The sequence below is a fragment of the Ranitomeya imitator genome, chromosome 1 (genome assembly GCF_032444005.1).
Source record: "Ranitomeya imitator isolate aRanImi1 chromosome 1, aRanImi1.pri, whole genome shotgun sequence".
Taxonomy (NCBI): Eukaryota; Metazoa; Chordata; class Amphibia; order Anura; family Dendrobatidae; genus Ranitomeya; species Ranitomeya imitator.
Window position 1 is genome coordinate 76273993 of NC_091282.1, and position 14253 is coordinate 76288245.

General features: G+C 61.5%; 15 non-coding genes across 15 annotated transcripts; all 15 read right to left on the reverse strand.

The window, feature by feature from the left end:
* Nucleotides 1-128: 128 nt before the first annotated feature.
* LOC138660337 (U1 spliceosomal RNA) lies at nt 129-292 on the reverse strand. The gene has a single exon (XR_011317793.1). It is a non-coding gene; the product is annotated as a U1 spliceosomal RNA (small nuclear RNA).
* Nucleotides 293-1105: 813 nt separating this feature from the next.
* On the reverse strand, nt 1106-1269 carry LOC138660338 (U1 spliceosomal RNA). Its single transcript, XR_011317794.1, has one exon. It is a non-coding gene; the product is annotated as a U1 spliceosomal RNA (small nuclear RNA).
* An 814-nt stretch (nt 1270-2083) lies between these two features.
* Nucleotides 2084-2247, reverse strand: LOC138660339 (U1 spliceosomal RNA). The gene has a single exon (XR_011317795.1). It is a non-coding gene; the product is annotated as a U1 spliceosomal RNA (small nuclear RNA).
* An 813-nt stretch (nt 2248-3060) lies between these two features.
* LOC138660340 (U1 spliceosomal RNA) lies at nt 3061-3224 on the reverse strand. The gene has a single exon (XR_011317796.1). It is a non-coding gene; the product is annotated as a U1 spliceosomal RNA (small nuclear RNA).
* An 813-nt stretch (nt 3225-4037) lies between these two features.
* LOC138660341 (U1 spliceosomal RNA) lies at nt 4038-4201 on the reverse strand. Its single transcript, XR_011317797.1, has one exon. It is a non-coding gene; the product is annotated as a U1 spliceosomal RNA (small nuclear RNA).
* An 813-nt stretch (nt 4202-5014) lies between these two features.
* LOC138660343 (U1 spliceosomal RNA) lies at nt 5015-5178 on the reverse strand. Its single transcript, XR_011317798.1, has one exon. It is a non-coding gene; the product is annotated as a U1 spliceosomal RNA (small nuclear RNA).
* Nucleotides 5179-5991: 813 nt separating this feature from the next.
* LOC138660344 (U1 spliceosomal RNA) lies at nt 5992-6155 on the reverse strand. The gene has a single exon (XR_011317799.1). It is a non-coding gene; the product is annotated as a U1 spliceosomal RNA (small nuclear RNA).
* An 813-nt stretch (nt 6156-6968) lies between these two features.
* LOC138660345 (U1 spliceosomal RNA) lies at nt 6969-7132 on the reverse strand. The gene has a single exon (XR_011317800.1). It is a non-coding gene; the product is annotated as a U1 spliceosomal RNA (small nuclear RNA).
* Nucleotides 7133-7945: 813 nt separating this feature from the next.
* Nucleotides 7946-8109, reverse strand: LOC138660346 (U1 spliceosomal RNA). The gene has a single exon (XR_011317801.1). It is a non-coding gene; the product is annotated as a U1 spliceosomal RNA (small nuclear RNA).
* Nucleotides 8110-8922: 813 nt separating this feature from the next.
* On the reverse strand, nt 8923-9086 carry LOC138660348 (U1 spliceosomal RNA). The gene has a single exon (XR_011317802.1). It is a non-coding gene; the product is annotated as a U1 spliceosomal RNA (small nuclear RNA).
* Nucleotides 9087-9899: 813 nt separating this feature from the next.
* LOC138660349 (U1 spliceosomal RNA) lies at nt 9900-10063 on the reverse strand. Its single transcript, XR_011317803.1, has one exon. It is a non-coding gene; the product is annotated as a U1 spliceosomal RNA (small nuclear RNA).
* An 813-nt stretch (nt 10064-10876) lies between these two features.
* On the reverse strand, nt 10877-11040 carry LOC138660365 (U1 spliceosomal RNA). The gene has a single exon (XR_011317817.1). It is a non-coding gene; the product is annotated as a U1 spliceosomal RNA (small nuclear RNA).
* Nucleotides 11041-11853: 813 nt separating this feature from the next.
* LOC138660367 (U1 spliceosomal RNA) lies at nt 11854-12017 on the reverse strand. Its single transcript, XR_011317818.1, has one exon. It is a non-coding gene; the product is annotated as a U1 spliceosomal RNA (small nuclear RNA).
* An 813-nt stretch (nt 12018-12830) lies between these two features.
* On the reverse strand, nt 12831-12994 carry LOC138660350 (U1 spliceosomal RNA). The gene has a single exon (XR_011317804.1). It is a non-coding gene; the product is annotated as a U1 spliceosomal RNA (small nuclear RNA).
* Nucleotides 12995-13807: 813 nt separating this feature from the next.
* LOC138660351 (U1 spliceosomal RNA) lies at nt 13808-13971 on the reverse strand. The gene has a single exon (XR_011317805.1). It is a non-coding gene; the product is annotated as a U1 spliceosomal RNA (small nuclear RNA).
* Between the last annotated feature and the right edge of the window lie 282 nt (nt 13972-14253).

The window sequence follows — 14253 nt, forward strand, 5'->3', positions numbered from 1 at the left end:
AAGGTGGCATCCTTCCCCCACAAGGGGGAGCCAAAGGCCACGTCTGCCCGCTGCTTGGAGCTTTTCTCCAAAGCATCGCTTCGGCTCAGCAGAGCATCTTTTGTGTTCTGTCTTTGACCATAGGAAATCAGGGGAAAGCGCGAACGCAGTCCCCCACGACCACAAATTATGCAGTCGAGTTTCCCGCATTTGGGGAAATCGCAGGGGTCAGCACACCCGGAGTGCAATGGATGAGCCTCACCCTGGGAGAACCACCTTAGTGATCATGGTATCTCCCCTGCCAGGTAAGTATGAGTTGGGGCCCGCCGGCCCGACGAGCGCCCCTCCGACGCAGCTCCCCAACATCGCGGAGTCTCGTGCCCGAAAGGGAGGGGGTGGGGGGTGGCGTTCGGCACAGACCGCACGGAGGCTCCTCGAGTGGGAGGCGCCGGTCGCTCCCGACGCGGCTGACGCCCACTCCGACCCCCCACAGGGCAGGCCGAGCTCAAGTCAAAAGCCGCCCAAGATGCACAGCAGCAGCCTGAGTCATTTGCATATAGGAGCCTCGGCTCCGCCCCAGCCTCGCGTCACGTTGCTGCGCTGGCCTGAGAACATGCTGTAGACAGCTCGAGCTCCAGCTGCCGGCACCCTCTCATGACTCACTCATCTCCGCTCAAGAGGATGCACGCTGGAGGAGGCTCAAGGGCAGGAGGAGCAAACCGCAGATAGCTGCGCACCAGCGGCCCACTCACAGCTCCAGCTCCAGCCCCAAGGCTGTGAGATGGGGATGCTGCAGGTGCCCTCCCGCGAGCATGCCCGCCTGCACCTGCAGACAAGCAGAGCAAGCCATGTCGTCACCAAGTCAACGAGATGCAAGCGACTTGCTCAATCCCCACCAGCCGGGGGTGGGGGGGTCAAAAAGGGCCAAAGTGTCGAGCAAAGGCAACAACCTCAAACCAACCAAGAAACAATAAACAAAGCATAGCAGCGACACAGGGAAGGTGGCATCCTTCCCCCACAAGGGGGAGCCAAAGGCCACGTCTGCCCGCTGCTTGGAGCTTTTCTCCAAAGCATCGCTTCGGCTCAGCAGAGCATCTTTTGTGTTCTGTCTTTGACCATAGGAAATCAGGGGAAAGCGCGAACGCAGTCCCCCACGACCACAAATTATGCAGTCGAGTTTCCCGCATTTGGGGAAATCGCAGGGGTCAGCACACCCGGAGTGCAATGGATGAGCCTCACCCTGGGAGAACCACCTTAGTGATCATGGTATCTCCCCTGCCAGGTAAGTATGAGTTGGGGCCCGCCGGCCCGACGAGCGCCCCTCCGACGCAGCTCCCCAACATCGCGGAGTCTCGTGCCCGAAAGGGAGGGGGTGGGGGGTGGCGTTCGGCACAGACCGCACGGAGGCTCCTCGAGTGGGAGGCGCCGGTCGCTCCCGACGCGGCTGACGCCCACATCCGACCCCCCACAGGGCAGGCCGAGCTCAAGTCAAAAGCCGCCCAAGATGCACAGCAGCAGCCTGAGTCATTTGCATATAGGAGCCTCGGCTCCGCCCCAGCCTCGCGTCACGTTGCTGCGCTGGCCTGAGAACATGCTGTAGACAGCTCGAGCTCCAGCTGCCGGCACCCTCTCATGACTCACTCATCTCCGCTCAAGAGGATGCACGCTGGAGGAGGCTCAAGGGCAGGAGGAGCAAACCGCAGATAGCTGCGCACCAGCGGCCCACTCACAGCTCCAGCTCCAGCCCCAAGGCTGTGAGATGGGGATGCTGCAGGTGCCCTCCCGCGAGCATGCCCGCCTGCACCTGCAGACAAGCAGAGCAAGCCATGTCGTCACCAAGTCAACGAGATGCAAGCGACTTGCTCAATCCCCACCAGCCGGGGGTGGGGGGGTCAAAAAGGGCCAAAGTGTCGAGCAAAGGCAACAACCTCAAACCAACCAAGAAACAATAAACAAAGCATAGCAGCGACACAGGGAAGGTGGCATCCTTCCCCCACAAGGGGGAGCCAAAGGCCACGTCTGCCCGCTGCTTGGAGCTTTTCTCCAAAGCATCGCTTCGGCTCAGCAGAGCATCTTTTGTGTTCTGTCTTTGACCATAGGAAATCAGGGGAAAGCGCGAACGCAGTCCCCCACGACCACAAATTATGCAGTCGAGTTTCCCGCATTTGGGGAAATCGCAGGGGTCAGCACACCCGGAGTGCAATGGATGAGCCTCACCCTGGGAGAACCACCTTAGTGATCATGGTATCTCCCCTGCCAGGTAAGTATGAGTTGGGGCCCGCCGGCCCGACGAGCGCCCCTCCGACGCAGCTCCCCAACATCGCGGAGTCTCGTGCCCGAAAGGGAGGGGGTGGGGGGTGGCGTTCGGCACAGACCGCACGGAGGCTCCTCGAGTGGGAGGCGCCGGTCGCTCCCGACGCGGCTGACGCCCACTCCGACCCCCCACAGGGCAGGCCGAGCTCAAGTCAAAAGCCGCCCAAGATGCACAGCAGCAGCCTGAGTCATTTGCATATAGGAGCCTCGGCTCCGCCCCAGCCTCGCGTCACGTTGCTGCGCTGGCCTGAGAACATGCTGTAGACAGCTCGAGCTCCAGCTGCCGGCACCCTCTCATGACTCACTCATCTCCGCTCAAGAGGATGCACGCTGGAGGAGGCTCAAGGGCAGGAGGAGCAAACCGCAGATAGCTGCGCACCAGCGGCCCACTCACAGCTCCAGCTCCAGCCCCAAGGCTGTGAGATGGGGATGCTGCAGGTGCCCTCCCGCGAGCATGCCCGCCTGCACCTGCAGACAAGCAGAGCAAGCCATGTCGTCACCAAGTCAACGAGATGCAAGCGACTTGCTCAATCCCCACCAGCCGGGGGTGGGGGGGTCAAAAAGGGCCAAAGTGTCGAGCAAAGGCAACAACCTCAAACCAACCAAGAAACAATAAACAAAGCATAGCAGCGACACAGGGAAGGTGGCATCCTTCCCCCACAAGGGGGAGCCAAAGGCCACGTCTGCCCGCTGCTTGGAGCTTTTCTCCAAAGCATCGCTTCGGCTCAGCAGAGCATCTTTTGTGTTCTGTCTTTGACCATAGGAAATCAGGGGAAAGCGCGAACGCAGTCCCCCACGACCACAAATTATGCAGTCGAGTTTCCCGCATTTGGGGAAATCGCAGGGGTCAGCACACCCGGAGTGCAATGGATGAGCCTCACCCTGGGAGAACCACCTTAGTGATCATGGTATCTCCCCTGCCAGGTAAGTATGAGTTGGGGCCCGCCGGCCCGACGAGCGCCCCTCCGACGCAGCTCCCCAACATCGCGGAGTCTCGTGCCCGAAAGGGAGGGGGTGGGGGGTGGCGTTCGGCACAGACCGCACGGAGGCTCCTCGAGTGGGAGGCGCCGGTCGCTCCCGACGCGGCTGACGCCCACTCCGACCCCCCACAGGGCAGGCCGAGCTCAAGTCAAAAGCCGCCCAAGATGCACAGCAGCAGCCTGAGTCATTTGCATATAGGAGCCTCGGCTCCGCCCCAGCCTCGCGTCACGTTGCTGCGCTGGCCTGAGAACATGCTGTAGACAGCTCGAGCTCCAGCTGCCGGCACCCTCTCATGACTCACTCATCTCCGCTCAAGAGGATGCACGCTGGAGGAGGCTCAAGGGCAGGAGGAGCAAACCGCAGATAGCTGCGCACCAGCGGCCCACTCACAGCTCCAGCTCCAGCCCCAAGGCTGTGAGATGGGGATGCTGCAGGTGCCCTCCCGCGAGCATGCCCGCCTGCACCTGCAGACAAGCAGAGCAAGCCATGTCGTCACCAAGTCAACGAGATGCAAGCGACTTGCTCAATCCCCACCAGCCGGGGGTGGGGGGGTCAAAAAGGGCCAAAGTGTCGAGCAAAGGCAACAACCTCAAACCAACCAAGAAACAATAAACAAAGCATAGCAGCGACACAGGGAAGGTGGCATCCTTCCCCCACAAGGGGGAGCCAAAGGCCACGTCTGCCCGCTGCTTGGAGCTTTTCTCCAAAGCATCGCTTCGGCTCAGCAGAGCATCTTTTGTGTTCTGTCTTTGACCATAGGAAATCAGGGGAAAGCGCGAACGCAGTCCCCCACGACCACAAATTATGCAGTCGAGTTTCCCGCATTTGGGGAAATCGCAGGGGTCAGCACACCCGGAGTGCAATGGATGAGCCTCACCCTGGGAGAACCACCTTAGTGATCATGGTATCTCCCCTGCCAGGTAAGTATGAGTTGGGGCCCGCCGGCCCGACGAGCGCCCCTCCGACGCAGCTCCCCAACATCGCGGAGTCTCGTGCCCGAAAGGGAGGGGGTGGGGGGTGGCGTTCGGCACAGACCGCACGGAGGCTCCTCGAGTGGGAGGCGCCGGTCGCTCCCGACGCGGCTGACGCCCACTCCGACCCCCCACAGGGCAGGCCGAGCTCAAGTCAAAAGCCGCCCAAGATGCACAGCAGCAGCCTGAGTCATTTGCATATAGGAGCCTCGGCTCCGCCCCAGCCTCGCGTCACGTTGCTGCGCTGGCCTGAGAACATGCTGTAGACAGCTCGAGCTCCAGCTGCCGGCACCCTCTCATGACTCACTCATCTCCGCTCAAGAGGATGCACGCTGGAGGAGGCTCAAGGGCAGGAGGAGCAAACCGCAGATAGCTGCGCACCAGCGGCCCACTCACAGCTCCAGCTCCAGCCCCAAGGCTGTGAGATGGGGATGCTGCAGGTGCCCTCCCGCGAGCATGCCCGCCTGCACCTGCAGACAAGCAGAGCAAGCCATGTCGTCACCAAGTCAACGAGATGCAAGCGACTTGCTCAATCCCCACCAGCCGGGGGTGGGGGGGTCAAAAAGGGCCAAAGTGTCGAGCAAAGGCAACAACCTCAAACCAACCAAGAAACAATAAACAAAGCATAGCAGCGACACAGGGAAGGTGGCATCCTTCCCCCACAAGGGGGAGCCAAAGGCCACGTCTGCCCGCTGCTTGGAGCTTTTCTCCAAAGCATCGCTTCGGCTCAGCAGAGCATCTTTTGTGTTCTGTCTTTGACCATAGGAAATCAGGGGAAAGCGCGAACGCAGTCCCCCACGACCACAAATTATGCAGTCGAGTTTCCCGCATTTGGGGAAATCGCAGGGGTCAGCACACCCGGAGTGCAATGGATGAGCCTCACCCTGGGAGAACCACCTTAGTGATCATGGTATCTCCCCTGCCAGGTAAGTATGAGTTGGGGCCCGCCGGCCCGACGAGCGCCCCTCCGACGCAGCTCCCCAACATCGCGGAGTCTCGTGCCCGAAAGGGAGGGGGTGGGGGGTGGCGTTCGGCACAGACCGCACGGAGGCTCCTCGAGTGGGAGGCGCCGGTCGCTCCCGACGCGGCTGACGCCCACTCCGACCCCCCACAGGGCAGGCCGAGCTCAAGTCAAAAGCCGCCCAAGATGCACAGCAGCAGCCTGAGTCATTTGCATATAGGAGCCTCGGCTCCGCCCCAGCCTCGCGTCACGTTGCTGCGCTGGCCTGAGAACATGCTGTAGACAGCTCGAGCTCCAGCTGCCGGCACCCTCTCATGACTCACTCATCTCCGCTCAAGAGGATGCACGCTGGAGGAGGCTCAAGGGCAGGAGGAGCAAACCGCAGATAGCTGCGCACCAGCGGCCCACTCACAGCTCCAGCTCCAGCCCCAAGGCTGTGAGATGGGGATGCTGCAGGTGCCCTCCCGCGAGCATGCCCGCCTGCACCTGCAGACAAGCAGAGCAAGCCATGTCGTCACCAAGTCAACGAGATGCAAGCGACTTGCTCAATCCCCACCAGCCGGGGGTGGGGGGGTCAAAAAGGGCCAAAGTGTCGAGCAAAGGCAACAACCTCAAACCAACCAAGAAACAATAAACAAAGCATAGCAGCGACACAGGGAAGGTGGCATCCTTCCCCCACAAGGGGGAGCCAAAGGCCACGTCTGCCCGCTGCTTGGAGCTTTTCTCCAAAGCATCGCTTCGGCTCAGCAGAGCATCTTTTGTGTTCTGTCTTTGACCATAGGAAATCAGGGGAAAGCGCGAACGCAGTCCCCCACGACCACAAATTATGCAGTCGAGTTTCCCGCATTTGGGGAAATCGCAGGGGTCAGCACACCCGGAGTGCAATGGATGAGCCTCACCCTGGGAGAACCACCTTAGTGATCATGGTATCTCCCCTGCCAGGTAAGTATGAGTTGGGGCCCGCCGGCCCGACGAGCGCCCCTCCGACGCAGCTCCCCAACATCGCGGAGTCTCGTGCCCGAAAGGGAGGGGGTGGGGGGTGGCGTTCGGCACAGACCGCACGGAGGCTCCTCGAGTGGGAGGCGCCGGTCGCTCCCGACGCGGCTGACGCCCACTCCGACCCCCCACAGGGCAGGCCGAGCTCAAGTCAAAAGCCGCCCAAGATGCACAGCAGCAGCCTGAGTCATTTGCATATAGGAGCCTCGGCTCCGCCCCAGCCTCGCGTCACGTTGCTGCGCTGGCCTGAGAACATGCTGTAGACAGCTCGAGCTCCAGCTGCCGGCACCCTCTCATGACTCACTCATCTCCGCTCAAGAGGATGCACGCTGGAGGAGGCTCAAGGGCAGGAGGAGCAAACCGCAGATAGCTGCGCACCAGCGGCCCACTCACAGCTCCAGCTCCAGCCCCAAGGCTGTGAGATGGGGATGCTGCAGGTGCCCTCCCGCGAGCATGCCCGCCTGCACCTGCAGACAAGCAGAGCAAGCCATGTCGTCACCAAGTCAACGAGATGCAAGCGACTTGCTCAATCCCCACCAGCCGGGGGTGGGGGGGTCAAAAAGGGCCAAAGTGTCGAGCAAAGGCAACAACCTCAAACCAACCAAGAAACAATAAACAAAGCATAGCAGCGACACAGGGAAGGTGGCATCCTTCCCCCACAAGGGGGAGCCAAAGGCCACGTCTGCCCGCTGCTTGGAGCTTTTCTCCAAAGCATCGCTTCGGCTCAGCAGAGCATCTTTTGTGTTCTGTCTTTGACCATAGGAAATCAGGGGAAAGCGCGAACGCAGTCCCCCACGACCACAAATTATGCAGTCGAGTTTCCCGCATTTGGGGAAATCGCAGGGGTCAGCACACCCGGAGTGCAATGGATGAGCCTCACCCTGGGAGAACCACCTTAGTGATCATGGTATCTCCCCTGCCAGGTAAGTATGAGTTGGGGCCCGCCGGCCCGACGAGCGCCCCTCCGACGCAGCTCCCCAACATCGCGGAGTCTCGTGCCCGAAAGGGAGGGGGTGGGGGGTGGCGTTCGGCACAGACCGCACGGAGGCTCCTCGAGTGGGAGGCGCCGGTCGCTCCCGACGCGGCTGACGCCCACTCCGACCCCCCACAGGGCAGGCCGAGCTCAAGTCAAAAGCCGCCCAAGATGCACAGCAGCAGCCTGAGTCATTTGCATATAGGAGCCTCGGCTCCGCCCCAGCCTCGCGTCACGTTGCTGCGCTGGCCTGAGAACATGCTGTAGACAGCTCGAGCTCCAGCTGCCGGCACCCTCTCATGACTCACTCATCTCCGCTCAAGAGGATGCACGCTGGAGGAGGCTCAAGGGCAGGAGGAGCAAACCGCAGATAGCTGCGCACCAGCGGCCCACTCACAGCTCCAGCTCCAGCCCCAAGGCTGTGAGATGGGGATGCTGCAGGTGCCCTCCCGCGAGCATGCCCGCCTGCACCTGCAGACAAGCAGAGCAAGCCATGTCGTCACCAAGTCAACGAGATGCAAGCGACTTGCTCAATCCCCACCAGCCGGGGGTGGGGGGGTCAAAAAGGGCCAAAGTGTCGAGCAAAGGCAACAACCTCAAACCAACCAAGAAACAATAAACAAAGCATAGCAGCGACACAGGGAAGGTGGCATCCTTCCCCCACAAGGGGGAGCCAAAGGCCACGTCTGCCCGCTGCTTGGAGCTTTTCTCCAAAGCATCGCTTCGGCTCAGCAGAGCATCTTTTGTGTTCTGTCTTTGACCATAGGAAATCAGGGGAAAGCGCGAACGCAGTCCCCCACGACCACAAATTATGCAGTCGAGTTTCCCGCATTTGGGGAAATCGCAGGGGTCAGCACACCCGGAGTGCAATGGATGAGCCTCACCCTGGGAGAACCACCTTAGTGATCATGGTATCTCCCCTGCCAGGTAAGTATGAGTTGGGGCCCGCCGGCCCGACGAGCGCCCCTCCGACGCAGCTCCCCAACATCGCGGAGTCTCGTGCCCGAAAGGGAGGGGGTGGGGGGTGGCGTTCGGCACAGACCGCACGGAGGCTCCTCGAGTGGGAGGCGCCGGTCGCTCCCGACGCGGCTGACGCCCACTCCGACCCCCCACAGGGCAGGCCGAGCTCAAGTCAAAAGCCGCCCAAGATGCACAGCAGCAGCCTGAGTCATTTGCATATAGGAGCCTCGGCTCCGCCCCAGCCTCGCGTCACGTTGCTGCGCTGGCCTGAGAACATGCTGTAGACAGCTCGAGCTCCAGCTGCCGGCACCCTCTCATGACTCACTCATCTCCGCTCAAGAGGATGCACGCTGGAGGAGGCTCAAGGGCAGGAGGAGCAAACCGCAGATAGCTGCGCACCAGCGGCCCACTCACAGCTCCAGCTCCAGCCCCAAGGCTGTGAGATGGGGATGCTGCAGGTGCCCTCCCGCGAGCATGCCCGCCTGCACCTGCAGACAAGCAGAGCAAGCCATGTCGTCACCAAGTCAACGAGATGCAAGCGACTTGCTCAATCCCCACCAGCCGGGGGTGGGGGGGTCAAAAAGGGCCAAAGTGTCGAGCAAAGGCAACAACCTCAAACCAACCAAGAAACAATAAACAAAGCATAGCAGCGACACAGGGAAGGTGGCATCCTTCCCCCACAAGGGGGAGCCAAAGGCCACGTCTGCCCGCTGCTTGGAGCTTTTCTCCAAAGCATCGCTTCGGCTCAGCAGAGCATCTTTTGTGTTCTGTCTTTGACCATAGGAAATCAGGGGAAAGCGCGAACGCAGTCCCCCACGACCACAAATTATGCAGTCGAGTTTCCCGCATTTGGGGAAATCGCAGGGGTCAGCACACCCGGAGTGCAATGGATGAGCCTCACCCTGGGAGAACCACCTTAGTGATCATGGTATCTCCCCTGCCAGGTAAGTATGAGTTGGGGCCCGCCGGCCCGACGAGCGCCCCTCCGACGCAGCTCCCCAACATCGCGGAGTCTCGTGCCCGAAAGGGAGGGGGTGGGGGGTGGCGTTCGGCACAGACCGCACGGAGGCTCCTCGAGTGGGAGGCGCCGGTCGCTCCCGACGCGGCTGACGCCCACTCCGACCCCCCACAGGGCAGGCCGAGCTCAAGTCAAAAGCCGCCCAAGATGCACAGCAGCAGCCTGAGTCATTTGCATATAGGAGCCTCGGCTCCGCCCCAGCCTCGCGTCACGTTGCTGCGCTGGCCTGAGAACATGCTGTAGACAGCTCGAGCTCCAGCTGCCGGCACCCTCTCATGACTCACTCATCTCCGCTCAAGAGGATGCACGCTGGAGGAGGCTCAAGGGCAGGAGGAGCAAACCGCAGATAGCTGCGCACCAGCGGCCCACTCACAGCTCCAGCTCCAGCCCCAAGGCTGTGAGATGGGGATGCTGCAGGTGCCCTCCCGCGAGCATGCCCGCCTGCACCTGCAGACAAGCAGAGCAAGCCATGTCGTCACCAAGTCAACGAGATGCAAGCGACTTGCTCAATCCCCACCAGCCGGGGGTGGGGGGGTCAAAAAGGGCCAAAGTGTCGAGCAAAGGCAACAACCTCAAACCAACCAAGAAACAATAAACAAAGCATAGCAGCGACACAGGGAAGGTGGCATCCTTCCCCCACAAGGGGGAGCCAAAGGCCACGTCTGCCCGCTGCTTGGAGCTTTTCTCCAAAGCATCGCTTCGGCTCAGCAGAGCATCTTTTGTGTTCTGTCTTTGACCATAGGAAATCAGGGGAAAGCGCGAACGCAGTCCCCCACGACCACAAATTATGCAGTCGAGTTTCCCGCATTTGGGGAAATCGCAGGGGTCAGCACACCCGGAGTGCAATGGATGAGCCTCACCCTGGGAGAACCACCTTAGTGATCATGGTATCTCCCCTGCCAGGTAAGTATGAGTTGGGGCCCGCCGGCCCGACGAGCGCCCCTCCGACGCAGCTCCCCAACATCGCGGAGTCTCGTGCCCGAAAGGGAGGGGGTGGGGGGTGGCGTTCGGCACAGACCGCACGGAGGCTCCTCGAGTGGGAGGCGCCGGTCGCTCCCGACGCGGCTGACGCCCACTCCGACCCCCCACAGGGCAGGCCGAGCTCAAGTCAAAAGCCGCCCAAGATGCACAGCAGCAGCCTGAGTCATTTGCATATAGGAGCCTCGGCTCCGCCCCAGCCTCGCGTCACGTTGCTGCGCTGGCCTGAGAACATGCTGTAGACAGCTCGAGCTCCAGCTGCCGGCACCCTCTCATGACTCACTCATCTCCGCTCAAGAGGATGCACGCTGGAGGAGGCTCAAGGGCAGGAGGAGCAAACCGCAGATAGCTGCGCACCAGCGGCCCACTCACAGCTCCAGCTCCAGCCCCAAGGCTGTGAGATGGGGATGCTGCAGGTGCCCTCCCGCGAGCATGCCCGCCTGCACCTGCAGACAAGCAGAGCAAGCCATGTCGTCACCAAGTCAACGAGATGCAAGCGACTTGCTCAATCCCCACCAGCCGGGGGTGGGGGGGTCAAAAAGGGCCAAAGTGTCGAGCAAAGGCAACAACCTCAAACCAACCAAGAAACAATAAACAAAGCATAGCAGCGACACAGGGAAGGTGGCATCCTTCCCCCACAAGGGGGAGCCAAAGGCCACGTCTGCCCGCTGCTTGGAGCTTTTCTCCAAAGCATCGCTTCGGCTCAGCAGAGCATCTTTTGTGTTCTGTCTTTGACCATAGGAAATCAGGGGAAAGCGCGAACGCAGTCCCCCACGACCACAAATTATGCAGTCGAGTTCCCCGCATTTGGGGAAATCGCAGGGGTCAGCACACCCGGAGTGCAATGGATGAGCCTCACCCTGGGAGAACCACCTTAGTGATCATGGTATCTCCCCTGCCAGGTAAGTATGAGTTGGGGCCCGCCGGCCCGACGAGCGCCCCTCCGACGCAGCTCCCCAACATCGCGGAGTCTCGTGCCCGAAAGGGAGGGGGTGGGGGGTGGCGTTCGGCACAGACCGCACGGAGGCTCCTCGAGTGGGAGGCGCCGGTCGCTCCCGACGCGGCTGACGCCCACTCCGACCCCCCACAGGGCAGGCCGAGCTCAAGTCAAAAGCCGCCCAAGATGCACAGCAGCAGCCTGAGTCATTTGCATATAGGAGCCTCGGCTCCGCCCCAGCCTCGCGTCACGTTGCTGCGCTGGCCTGAGAACATGCTGTAGACAGCTCGAGCTCCAGCTGCCGGCACCCTCTCATGACTCACTCATCTCCGCTCAAGAGGATGCACGCTGGAGGAGGCTCAAGGGCAGGAGGAGCAAACCGCAGATAGCTGCGCACCAGCGGCCCACTCACAGCTCCAGCTCCAGCCCCAAGGCTGTGAGATGGGGATGCTGCAGGTGCCCTCCCGCGAGCATGCCCGCCTGCACCTGCAGACAAGCAGAGCAAGCCATGTCGTCACCAAGTCAACGAGATGCAAGCGACTTGCTCAATCCCCACCAGCCGGGGGTGGGGGGGTCAAAAAGGGCCAAAGTGTCGAGCAAAGGCAACAACCTCAAACCAACCAAGAAACAATAAACAAAGCATAGCAGCGACACAGGGAAGGTGGCATCCTTCCCCCACAAGGGGGAGCCAAAGGCCACGTCTGCCCGCTGCTTGGAGCTTTTCTCCAAAGCATCGCTTCGGCTCAGCAGAGCATCTTTTGTGTTCTGTCTTTGACCATAGGAAATCAGGGGAAAGCGCGAACGCAGTCCCCCACGACCACAAATTATGCAGTCGAGTTCCCCGCATTTGGGGAAATCGCAGGGGTCAGCACACCCGGAGTGCAATGGATGAGCCTCACCCTGGGAGAACCACCTTAGTGATCATGGTATCTCCCCTGCCAGGTAAGTATGAGTTGGGGCCCGCCGGCCCGACGAGCGCCCCTCCGACGCAGCTCCCCAACATCGCGGAGTCTCGTGCCCGAAAGGGAGGGGGTGGGGGGTGGCGTTCGGCACAGACCGCACGGAGGCTCCTCGAGTGGGAGGCGCCGGTCGCTCCCGACGCGGCTGACGCCCACTCCGACCCCCCACAGGGCAGGCCGAGCTCAAGTCAAAAGCCGCCCAAGATGCACAGCAGCAGCCTGAGTCATTTGCATATAGGAGCCTCGGCTCCGCCCCAGCCTCGCGTCACGTTGCTGCGCTGGCCTGAGAACATGCTGTAGACAGCTCGAGCTCCAGCTGCCGGCACCCTCTCATGACTCACTCATCTCCGCTCAAGAGGATGCACGCTGGAGGAGGCTCAAGGGCAGGAGGAGCAAACCGCAGATAGCTGCGCACCAGCGGCCCACTCACAGCTCCAGCTCCAGCCCCAAGGCTGTGAGATGGGGATGCTGCAGGTGCCCTCCCGCGAGCATGCCCGCCTGCACCTGCAGACAAGCAGAGCAAGCCATGTCGTCACCAAGTCAACGAGATGCAAGCGACTTGCTCAATCCCCACCAGCCGGGGGTGGGGGGGTCAAAAAGGGCCAAAGTGTCGAGCAAAGGCAACAACCTCAAACCAACCAAGAAACAATAAACAAAGCATAGCAGCGACACAGGGAAGGTGGCATCCTTCCCCCACAAGGGGGAGCCAAAGGCCACGTCTGCCCGCTGCTTGGAGCTTTTCTCCAAAGCATCGCTTCGGCTCAGCAGAGCATCTTTTGTGTTCTGTCTTTGACCATAGGAAATCAGGGGAAAGCGCGAACGCAGTCCCCCACGACCACAAATTATGCAGTCGAGTTTCCCGCATTTGGGGAAATCGCAGGGGTCAGCACACCCGGAGTGCAATGGATGAGCCTCACCCTGGGAGAACCACCTTAGTGATCATGGTATCTCCCCTGCCAGGTAAGTATGAGTTGGGGCCCGCCGGCCCGACGAGCGCCCCTCCGACGCAGCTCCCCAACATCGCGGAGTCTCGTGCCCGAAAGGGAGGGGGTGGGGGGTGGCGTTCGGCACAGACCGCACGGAGGCTCCTCGAGTGGGAGGCGCCGGTCGCTCCCGACGCGGCTGACGCCCACTCCGACCCCCCACAGGGCAGGCCGAGCTCAAGTCAAAAGCCGCCCAAGATGCACAGCAGCAGCCTGAGTCATTTGCATATAGGAGCCTCGGCTCCGCCCCAGCCTCGCGTCACGTTGCTGCGCTGGCCTGAGAACATGCTGTAGACAGCTCGAGCTCCAGCTGCCGGCACCCTCTCATGACTCACTCATCTCCGCTCAAGAGGATGCACGCTGGAGGAGGCTCAAGGGCAGGAGGAGCAAACCGCAGATAGCTGCGCACCAGCGGCCCACTCACAGCTCCAGCTCCAGCCCCAAGGCTGTGAGATGGGGATGCTGCAGGTGCCCTCCCGCGAGCATGCCCGCCTGCACCTGCAGACAAGCAGAGCAAGCCATGTCGTCACCAAGTCAACGAGATGCAAGCGACTTGCTCAATCCCCACCAGCCGGGGGTGGGGGGGTCAAAAAGGGCCAAAGTGTCGAGCAAAGGCAACAACCTCAAACCAACCAAGAAACAATAAACAAAGCATAGCAGCGACACAGGGAAGGTGGCATCCTTCCCCCACAAGGGGGAGCCAAAGGCCACGTCTGCCCGCTGCTTGGAGCTTTTCTCCAAAGCATCGCTTCGGCTCAGCAGAGCATCTTTTGTGTTCTGTCTTTGACCATAGGAAATCAGGGGAAAGCGCGAACGCAGTCCCCCACGACCACAAATTATGCAGTCGAGTTTCCCGCATTTGGGGAAATCGCAGGGGTCAGCACACCCGGAGTGCAATGGATGAGCCTCACCCTGGGAGAACCACCTTAGTGATCATGGTATCTCCCCTGCCAGGTAAGTATGAGTTGGGGCCCGCCGGCCCGACGAGCGCCCCTCCGACGCAGCTCCCCAACATCGCGGAGTCTCGTGCCCGAAAGGGAGGGGGTGGGGGGTGGCGTTCGGCACAGACCGCACGGAGGCTCCTCGAGTGGGAGGCGCCGGTCGCTCCCGACGCGGCTGACGCCCACTCCGACCCCCCACAGGGCAGGCCGAGCTCAAGTCAAAAGCCGCCCAAGATGCACAGCAGCAGCCTGAGTCATTTGCATATAGGAGCCTCGGCTCCGCCCCAGCCTCGCGTCACGTTG